This window comes from Drosophila subpulchrella, unplaced genomic scaffold (genome assembly GCF_014743375.2).
Source record: "Drosophila subpulchrella strain 33 F10 #4 breed RU33 unplaced genomic scaffold, RU_Dsub_v1.1 Primary Assembly Seq402, whole genome shotgun sequence".
Taxonomy (NCBI): Eukaryota; Metazoa; Arthropoda; class Insecta; order Diptera; family Drosophilidae; genus Drosophila; species Drosophila subpulchrella.
The window spans coordinates 21,565-32,500 of NW_023665625.1; the positions used below are offsets into that span (position 1 = coordinate 21,565).

The 10,936-nt window shown below is 34.9% G+C and overlaps 3 non-coding genes across 3 annotated transcripts; all 3 read left to right on the top strand.

Moving 5' to 3' along the window:
- Window positions 1-357: 357 nt before the first annotated feature.
- Window positions 358-2,352, top strand: LOC119562238. The gene has a single exon (XR_005221779.1). It is a non-coding gene; the product is annotated as a small subunit ribosomal RNA (ribosomal RNA).
- Window positions 2,353-3,011: 659 nt separating this feature from the next.
- LOC119562231 lies at window positions 3,012-3,190 on the top strand. Its single transcript, XR_005221775.1, has one exon. It is a non-coding gene; the product is annotated as a 5.8S ribosomal RNA (ribosomal RNA).
- Window positions 3,191-3,591: 401 nt separating this feature from the next.
- LOC119562233 lies at window positions 3,592-7,562 on the top strand. Its single transcript, XR_005221777.1, has one exon. It is a non-coding gene; the product is annotated as a large subunit ribosomal RNA (ribosomal RNA).
- The last annotated feature ends 3,374 nt before the right edge of the window (window positions 7,563-10,936 follow it).

Consider the following 10,936-nt stretch of genomic DNA (forward strand, 5'->3'; position numbering starts at 1 on the left):
AAATTTTAAATTTATCATCAAAATACAAATGATTTAATTCAATATTTTATATTGGTTAAACAAAAATTGTACATGTGTGGATACAATAATGACGTATGTCGAACAAAAAAGATATTTTAGAATGAAATATGCAAATATAAAGAAAATTATTACGTATTACGAAAAAAAATATTGTGTTTTTAACATCAATAATTAAAAAACTTGTTATTATTAGTGGCGGAACAAGTATATATTGTGAAAACAACAAACGTATACGAATGCTATATAAAAATGGCCGTATTCGATAGAAAACAATCTATAAAATTTATATTGCTAATTTCTATTCAAAAATATGAATGAAATATGAATAAAAACATTATTCTGGTTGATCCTGCCAGTAGTTATATGCTTGTCTCAAAGATTAAGCCATGCATGTCTAAGTACACACGAATTAAAAGTGAAACCGCAAAAGGCTCATTATATCAGTTATGGTTCCTTAGATCGTTAACAGTTACTTGGATAACTGTGGTAATTCTAGAGCTAATACATGCAATTAAAACATGAACCTTATGGGACATGTGCTTTTATTAGGCTAAAACCAAGCGATCGCAAGATCGTTATATTGGTTGAACTCTAGATAACATGCAGATCGTATGGTCTTGTACCGACGACAGATCTTTCAAATGTCTGCCCTATCAACTTTTGATGGTAGTATCTAGGACTACCATGGTTGCAACGGGTAACGGGGAATCAGGGTTCGATTCCGGAGAGGGAGCCTGAGAAACGGCTACCACATCTAAGGAAGGCAGCAGGCGCGTAAATTACCCACTCCCAGCTCGGGGAGGTAGTGACGAAAAATAACAATACAGGACTCATATCCGAGGCCCTGTAATTGGAATGAGTACACTTTAAATCCTTTAACAAGGACCAATTGGAGGGCAAGTCTGGTGCCAGCAGCCGCGGTAATTCCAGCTCCAATAGCGTATATTAAAGTTGTTGCGGTTAAAACGTTCGTAGTTGAACTTGTGCTTCATACGGGTAGTACAACTTACAATTGTGGTTAGTACTATACCTTTATGTATGTAAGCGTATTACCGGTGGAGTTCTTACATGTGCTTAGATACTTGTATTTTTTCATATGTTCCTCCTATTTAAAAACCTGCATTAGTGCTCTTAAACGAGTGTTATTGTGGGCCGGTACAATTACTTTGAACAAATTAGAGTGCTTAAAGCAGGCTTCAAATGCCTGAATATTCTGTGCATGGGATAATGAAATAAGACCTCTGTTCTGCTTTCATTGGTTTTCAGATCAAGAGGTAATGATTAATAGAAGCAGTTTGGGGGCATTAGTATTACGACGCGAGAGGTGAAATTCTTGGACCGTCGTAAGACTAACTTAAGCGAAAGCATTTGCCAAAGATGTTTTCATTAATCAAGAACGAAAGTTAGAGGTTCGAAGGCGATCAGATACCGCCCTAGTTCTAACCATAAACGATGCCAGCTAGCAATTGGGTGTAGCTACTTTTATGGCTCTCTCAGTCGCTTCCCGGGAAACCAAAGCTTTTGGGCTCCGGGGGAAGTATGGTTGCAAAGCTGAAACTTAAAGGAATTGACGGAAGGGCACCACCAGGAGTGGAGCCTGCGGCTTAATTTGACTCAACACGGGAAAACTTACCAGGTCCGAACATAAGTGTGTAAGACAGATTGATAGCTCTTTCTCGAATCTATGGGTGGTGGTGCATGGCCGTTCTTAGTTCGTGGAGTGATTTGTCTGGTTAATTCCGATAACGAACGAGACTCAAATATATTAAATAGATATCTTCAGGATTATGGTGTTGAAGCTTATATAGCCTTCATTCATGGTGGCAGTAAAATGTTTATTGTGTTTGAATGTGTTTATATAAGTGGAGCCGTACCTGTTGGTTTGTCCCATTATAAGGACACTAGCTTCTTAAATGGACAAATTGCGTCTAGCAATAATGAGATTGAGCAATAACAGGTCTGTGATGCCCTTAGATGTCCTGGGCTGCACGCGCGCTACAATGAAAGTATCAACGTGTATTTCCTAGACCGAGAGGTCCGGGTAAACCGCTGAACCACTTTCATGCTTGGGATTGTGAACTGAAACTGTTCACATGAACTTGGAATTCCCAGTAAGTGTGAGTCATTAACTCGCATTGATTACGTCCCTGCCCTTTGTACACACCGCCCGTCGCTACTACCGATTGAATTATTTAGTGAGGTCTCCGGACGTGATCACTGTGACGCCTTGTGTGTTACGGTTGTTTCGCAAAAGTTGACCGAACTTGATTATTTAGAGGAAGTAAAAGTCGTAACAAGGTTTCCGTAGGTGAACCTGCGGAAGGATCATTATTGTTTAATATCCTTACCGTTAATAAAAAAATTTGTTTTTATTATAATAATATAATATATTATAGTAATACAAATAAAATATAAATTGCCAAAAATATGATCTTTTATAGATCAAATATAAAATTTCGAACAAGCAAATCGAAATAATAATTGTAATAATAAATATATTATTGCATTAAATAAGAGATAAATAAATAAGCAAAAGCAAACAAATAACAAATTCGAACAAGCAAATCGAAATTATTAAATTTATTTAATATTATTATTATATTGTATATTAAATGCAATTAATTAATAAAACACTGTGTGTATATGGACCATAATATACACGCGTTGCGATATGTATTGTTCATCTCAGTTATGCGCATACATTGGATAATGCAACAACCTAAAATGTACAATGTTGTACCTGATTATTACAGGTTAATGTTTTATATAAATTTCAATATATATCGCTAAAAAAAAGTATTAATACCGTAAATGCCATTTAAAAAATACTTGATATATTATTGGTTATATGAAACTAAGACATTTCGCAGCATTCGTTTTAGGTATAAAAATCAATTTATTGAAGGAATTGATATATGCCAGTAAAATGGTGTATTTTTAATTTCTTTCAATAAAAACATATATGACAAAATTACCAAACCAATATATAAAACTCTAAGCGGTGGATCACTCGGCTCATGGGTCGATGAAGAACGCAGCAAACTGTGCGTCATCGTGTGAACTGCAGGACACATGAACATCGACATTTTGAACGCATATCGCAGTCCATGCTGTTATGTACTTTAATTAATTTTATAGTGCTGCTTGGACTACATATGGTTGAGGGTTGTAAGACTATGCTAATTAAGTTGTTTATATAAATTTTATAATGAAATTTTATAAGCATATGGTATATTATTGGATAATAATAATTTAATTATTATATTATTCATAATATTAACAAATATATGAAAAACATTATCTCACATTAGTAAATAATTTGAATGTGAAAAACGAAGAGAAATATTTTCTTTTTCAATCAAATAATACTGAGAAATGTCTAGCATAAAAAATTTATCTAGAATTGTCTCTTATTAAAGATTAGTAAATAGAAAGCCGTTGACAATATTATTATTCTTCGTTGATTCGTTAGACCAAACAAATGCCATACAAATATATAAAATATATAACGAATTTAATAAAATGTTTTATCATTATATATAAAGAATTAATTGCAAAAAAAGTTATACACAACCTCAACTCATATGGGACTACCCCCTGAATTTAAGCATATTAATTAGGGGAGGAAAAGAAACTAACCAGGATTTTCTTAGTAGCGGCGAGCGAAAAGAAATCAGTTCAGCACTAAGTCACTTTGTCTATATGGCAAATGTGAGATGCAGTGTATGGAGCGTCAATATTCTAGTATGAGAAATTAACGATTTAAGTCCTTCTTAAATGAGGCCATTTACCCATAGAGGGTGCCAGGCCCGTATAACGTTAATGATTACTAGATGATGTTTCCAAAGAGTCGTGTTGCTTGATAGTGCAGCACTAAGTGGGTGGTAAACTCCATCTAAAACTAAATATAACCATGAGACCGATAGTAAACAAGTACCGTGAGGGAAAGTTGAAAAGAACTCTGAATAGAGAGTTAAACAGTACGTGAAACTGCTTAGAGGTTAAGCCCGATGAACCTGAATATCCGTTATGGAAAATTCATCATTAAAATTGTAATATTTAAACAATATTATGATAATAGTGTGCATTTTTTCCATATAAGGACATTGTAATCTATTAGCATACAAAATTTATCATAAAATATAACTTATAGTTTATTCAAATTAATTTGCTTGCATTTTAACACAGAATAAATGTTATTAATTTGATAAAGTGCTGATAGATTTATATGAATACAGTGCGTTAATTTTTCGGAATTATATAATGGCATAATTATCATTGATTTTTGTGTTTATTATATGCACTTGTATGATTAACAATGCGAAAGATTCAGGATACCTTCGGGACCCGTCTTGAAACACGGACCAAGGAGTCTAACATATGTGCAAGTTATTGGGATATAAACCTAATAGCGTAATTAACTTGACTAATAATGGGATTAGTTTTTTAACTATTTATAGCTAATTAACACAATCCCGGGGCGTTCTATATAGTTATGTATAATGATATTTATATTATTTATGCCTCTAACTGGAACGTACCTTGAGCATATATGCTGTGACCCGAAAGATGGTGAACTATACTTGATCAGGTTGAAGTCAGGGGAAACCCTGATGGAAGACCGAAACAGTTCTGACGTGCAAATCGATTGTCAGAATTGAGTATAGGGGCGAAAGACCAATCGAACCATCTAGTAGCTGGTTCCTTCCGAAGTTTCCCTCAGGATAGCTGGTGCATTTTAATGTTATATAAAATAATCTTATCTGGTAAAGCGAATGATTAGAGGCCTTAGGGTCGAAACGATCTTAACCTATTCTCAAACTTTAAATGGGTAAGAACCTTAACTTTCTTGATATGAAGTTCAAGGTTATGATATAATGTGCCCAGTGGGCCACTTTTGGTAAGCAGAACTGGCGCTGTGGGATGAACCAAACGTAATGTTACGGTGCCCAAATTAACAACTCATGCAGATACCATGAAAGGCGTTGGTTGCTTAAAACAGCAGGACGGTGATCATGGAAGTCGAAATCCGCTAAGGAGTGTGTAACAACTCACCTGCCGAAGCAACTAGCCCTTAAAATGGATGGCGCTTAAGTTGTATACCTATACATTACCGCTAAAGTAGATGATTTATATTACTTGTGATATAAATTTTGAAACTTTAGTGAGTAGGAAGGTACAATGGTATGCGTAGAAGTGTTTGGCGTAAGCCTGCATGGAGCTGCCATTGGTACAGATCTTGGTGGTAGTAGCAAATAATCGAATGAGACCTTGGAGGACTGAAGTGGAGAAGGGTTTCGTGTGAACAGTGGTTGATCACGAGTTAGTCGGTCCTAAGTTCAAGGCGAAAGCCGAAAATTTTCAAGTAAAACACAAATGCCATACAAATATAATTATATTATATAAATCAAGCTAATTAATATACTTGAATAATTTTGAACGAAAGGGAATACGGTTCCAATTCCGTAACCTGTTGAGTATCCGTTTGTTATTAAATATGGGCCTCGTGCTCATCCTGGCAACAGGAACGACCATAAAGAAGCCGTCGAGAGATATCGGAAGAGTTTTCTTTTCTGTTTTATAGCCGTACTACCATGGAAGTCTTTCGCAGAGAGATATGGTAGATGGGCTAGAAGAGCATGACATATACTGTTGTGTCGATATTTTCTCCTCGGACCTTGAAAATTTATGGTGGGGACACGCAAACTTCTCAACAGGCCGTACCAATATCCGCAGCTGGTCTCCAAGGTGAAGAGTCTCTAGTCGATAGAATAATGTAGGTAAGGGAAGTCGGCAAATTAGATCCGTAACTTCGGGATAAGGATTGGCTCTGAAGATTGAGATAGTCGGGCTTGATTGGGAAACAATAACATGGTTTATGTGCTCGTTCTGGGTAAATAGAGTGTCTGGCATTTATGTTGGTCACTTGTTCCCCGGATAGTTTAGTTACGTAGCCAATTGTGGAACTTTCTTGCTAAAATTTTTAAGAATACTAATTGGGTTAAACCAATTAGTTCTTATTAATTATAACGATTATCAATTAACAATCAATTCAGAACTGGCACGGACTTGGGGAATCCGACTGTCTAATTAAAACAAAGCATTGTGATGGCCCTAGCGGGTGTTGACACAATGTGATTTCTGCCCAGTGCTCTGAATGTCAAAGTGAAGAAATTCAAGTAAGCGCGGGTCAACGGCGGGAGTAACTATGACTCTCTTAAGGTAGCCAAATGCCTCGTCATCTAATTAGTGACGCGCATGAATGGATTAACGAGATTCCTACTGTCCCTATCTACTATCTAGCGAAACCACAGCCAAGGGAACGGGCTTGGAATAATTAGCGGGGAAAGAAGACCCTTTTGAGCTTGACTCTAATCTGGCAGTGTAAGGAGACATAAGAGGTGTAGAATAAGTGGGAGATATTAGACTTCGGTTTGGTATCGCCAATGAAATACCACTACTCTTATTGTTTCCTTACTTACTTGATTAAATGGAACGTGTATCATTTCCTAGCCATTATACGGATATATTTATTATATCTTATGGTATTGGGTTTTGATGCAAGCTTCTTGATCAAAGTATCACGAGTTTGTTATATAATCGCAAACAAATTCTTTAATAAAACGGTGCATTTATGTATTTTTGATTTGAAAATTTGGTATAACTCCAATTACTCAGGTATGATCCAATTCAAGGACATTGCCAGGTAGGGAGTTTGACTGGGGCGGTACATCTCTCAAATAATAACGGAGGTGTCCCAAGGCCAGCTCAGTGCGGACAGAAACCACACATAGAGCAAAAGGGCAAATGCTGACTTGATCTCGGTGTTCAGTACACACAGGGACAGCAAAAGCTCGGCCTATCGATCCTTTTGGTTTAAAGAGTTTTTAACAAGAGGTGTCAGAAAAGTTACCATAGGGATAACTGGCTTGTGGCGGCCAAGCGTTCATAGCGACGTCGCTTTTTGATCCTTCGATGTCGGCTCTTCCTATCATTGTGAAGCAAAATTCACCAAGCGTTGGATTGTTCACCCATGCAAGGGAACGTGAGCTGGGTTTAGACCGTCGTGAGACAGGTTAGTTTTACCCTACTAATGACAAAACGTTGTTGCGACAGCATTCCTGCGTAGTACGAGAGGAACCGCAGGTACGGACCAATGGCACAATACTTGTTCGAGCGAACAGTGGTATGACGCTACGTCCGTTGGATTATGCCTGAACGCCTCTAAGGTCGTATCCGTGCTGGACTGCAATGATAAATAAGGGGCAATTTGCATTGTATGGCTTCTAAACCATTTAAAGTTTATAATTTACTTTATAAACGACAATGGATGTGATGCCAATGTAATTTGTAACATAGTAAATTGGGAGGATCTTTGATCACCTGATGCCGCGCTAGTTACATATAAAAGCATTATTTAATACAATGACAAAGCCTAGAATCAATTGTAAACGACTTTTGTAACAGGCAAGGTGTTGTAAGTGGTTGAGCAGCTGCCATACTGCGATCCACTGAAGCTTATCCTTTGCTTGATGATTCGATAATAAAGATGTTGCAAGCGGGCATAATCATTATGCTTGCTTGCAGCATCGCACGCCACTTTGTTTGTGGTGTGTAAGGTAGGGAAGAAGAAATATAAAAGACCTAAATTGGAAACATCAATATATAAGTAAATATTGAACAAACAAAATGTATCGTCATCTTATTAGTGACGCGATGATAAAGTGGCAAACATATTCCATGTATAAATATTCCTATGGTATTAAAATTCAAGTAAAGAGGACATATATAAAAGTTTGTATATATGGTTCATTCAATGGTAGCAGCGGTTGGTTGGTTGGTGTCTGCTCCTCTTATTGTTCAAAACTTATGTTATGGTAGCAAGTCTATATCGTCATATTATTAGTGACGCGAAAAAGTAGTGGCAAAACATATTCCATGTATAAATAAATATTCCTATGGTATTGAAATTCAAGTAAAGAGGCCATTCAAGTAAAGAGGACTTATATAAATATAAGTATATATAATGGTAGCAGCGCGGTTGGTTGGTTGGTGTGTCTGCTCCTCTTATTGTTCAAAACTTATGTTATGGTAGCAAGACTGTATCGTCATATTATTAGTGACGCGAAAAAGTAGTGGCAAAACATATTCCATGTATAAATATTCCTATGGTATTGAAATTCAACTAAAGAGGACATATAAAATTACTATCAATGGTAGCAGTGGTTGGTTGGTTGGTGGTTGGTTGGCGGCTGCTCCTATTATTGTTCAAGACTTATGTTATGGTAGCAAGTCTGTATCGTCATATTAATTATTAGTGACGCGAAAAAGTAGTGGAAATCATATTCCATGTATAAATAGATTCCTATGGTAATGAAATTTTCAAGTAAAGAGAGGACCATTCAAGTAAGAGGACATATAAAAAGTAAGTATATGTTCCTCCAATGGTAGCAGTGGTTGGTTGGTTGGCGGCTGATCCTCTTATTGTTCAAAACTTATTTTATCAATATGAGTTTGGCAATACAATAAAGAAGACCAATCTAATCCATATAAAACTAAATGTATTATATGGATATGCTTAGGAAACCCATATATTCATAAAAAAAAATTATGTATAGAAAATTATACATATATCTTTTATATAAATGAATCGTATGGATATCGCCTTATGGTAGGTATAATAACTTTTTAAGGCATAATAATGTATAATATAGAAAATATACATTGAAATATAAATGCATTTTTATAGATATGGCGGCATATAAGTGCCATATACACAAGAATAAATAATAGAATTTACCAATATATAATTAAAATGAGATATATAAACCTAGTGAGGGGCTGCACTAGTATATGAATCGTATGGATATGGCTTATAGGTATAATACCTATAAGGCATAATAATGTATAATATAATAAATATAAATTAAGATATGAATGAATTATATAAATATGGCATAGAAATGCCATATACATACATAAGAATAAATGGTAGAATTTACCCATATATCACTGAAACACGATATATAAACCTAATGATAGCTGGCACTAGTACTGTAAACATGCACGCAATAGTGCGTGGGGTAAAAAACTACTATAGGGAGGTGGTCGTTGGCGGGCCCCTCCTCGTATTGGTCAAAACTTATGTTATGCATATGAATTTGTCAATACTATATAGAACGCCAAGCATATCCATATAAACTATGGATATGCATAGAAATCCATACAAAAGTAAAAAAAAATTATGTATAGAAAAATATACATATATTTATATAAGTGAATCGTATGGATATGGCTTATAGGTATAATACCTATAAGGCATAATAATGTATAACAAGTAAATATACATTGAAATGTGAATGCATTGTATGGATATGGCATATAAATGCCATATATATAGAAATAAATTGTATATCAATGATATAACAATTATAAACCTAGTGAGGGGCGGCACTAGTGAATGAATCGTATGGATATGGCTTATAGGTATAATACCTATAAGGCATAATAATGTATAATATAATAAATATACATTAAGATATGAATGGATTGTATAAATATGGCATAGAAATGCCATATACATAAGAATAAATGGTAGAATTTACCCATATATCACTGAAACACGATATATAAACCTAGTGATAGCTGGCACTAGTACTGTAAACAGGCACGCAATAGTGCGTGGGGTAAAAAACTACTATAGGGAGGTGGTCGTTGGCGGGCCCCTCCTCGTATTGGTCAAAACTTATGTTATGCATATGAATTTGTCAATACTATATAGAACGCCAAGCATATCCATATAAACTATGGATATGCATAGAAATCCATACAAAAGTAAAAAAAAATTATGTATAGAAAAATATACATATATTTATATAAGTGAATCGTATGGATATGGCTTATAGGTATAATACCTATAAGGCATAATAATGTATAACAAGTAAATATACATTGAAATGTGAATGCATTGTATGGATATGGCATATAAATGCCATATATATAGAAATAAATTGTATATCAATGATATAACAATTATAAACCTAGTGAGGGGCGGCACTAGTGAATGAATCGTATGGATATGGCTTATAGGTATAATACCTATAAGGCATAATAATGTATAATATAATAAATATACATTAAGATATGAATGGATTGTATAAATATGGCATAGAAATGCCATATACATAAGAATAAATGGTAGAATTTACCCATATATCACTGAAACACGATATATAAACCTAGTGATAGCTGGCACTAGTACTGTAAACAGGCACGCAATAGTGCGTGGGGTAAAAAACTACTATAGGGAGGTGGTCGTTGGCGGGCCCCTCCTCGTATTGGTCAAAACTTATGTTATGCATATGAATTTGTCAATACTATATAGAACGCCAAGCATATCCATATAAACTATGGATATGCATAGAAAACCATACAAAAGTAAAAAAAAATTATGTATAGAAAAATATACATATATTTATATAAGTGAATCGTATGGATATGGCTTATAGGTATAATACCTATAAGGCATAATAATGTATAACAAGTAAATATACATTGAAATGTGAATGCATTGTATGGATATGGCATATAAATGCCATATATATAGAAATAAATTGTATATCAATGATATAACAATTATAAACCTAGTGAGGGGCGGCACTAGTGAATGAATCGTATGGATATGGCTTATAGGTATAATACCTATAAGGCATAATAATGTATAATATAATAAATATACATTAAGATATGAATGGATTGTATAAATATGGCATAGAAATGCCATATACATAAGAATAAATGGTAGAATTTACCCATATATCACTGAAACACGATATATAAACCTAGTGATAGCTGGCACTAGTACTGTAAACAGGCACGCAAGTAGTGCGTGGGGTAAAAAACTACTATAGGGAGG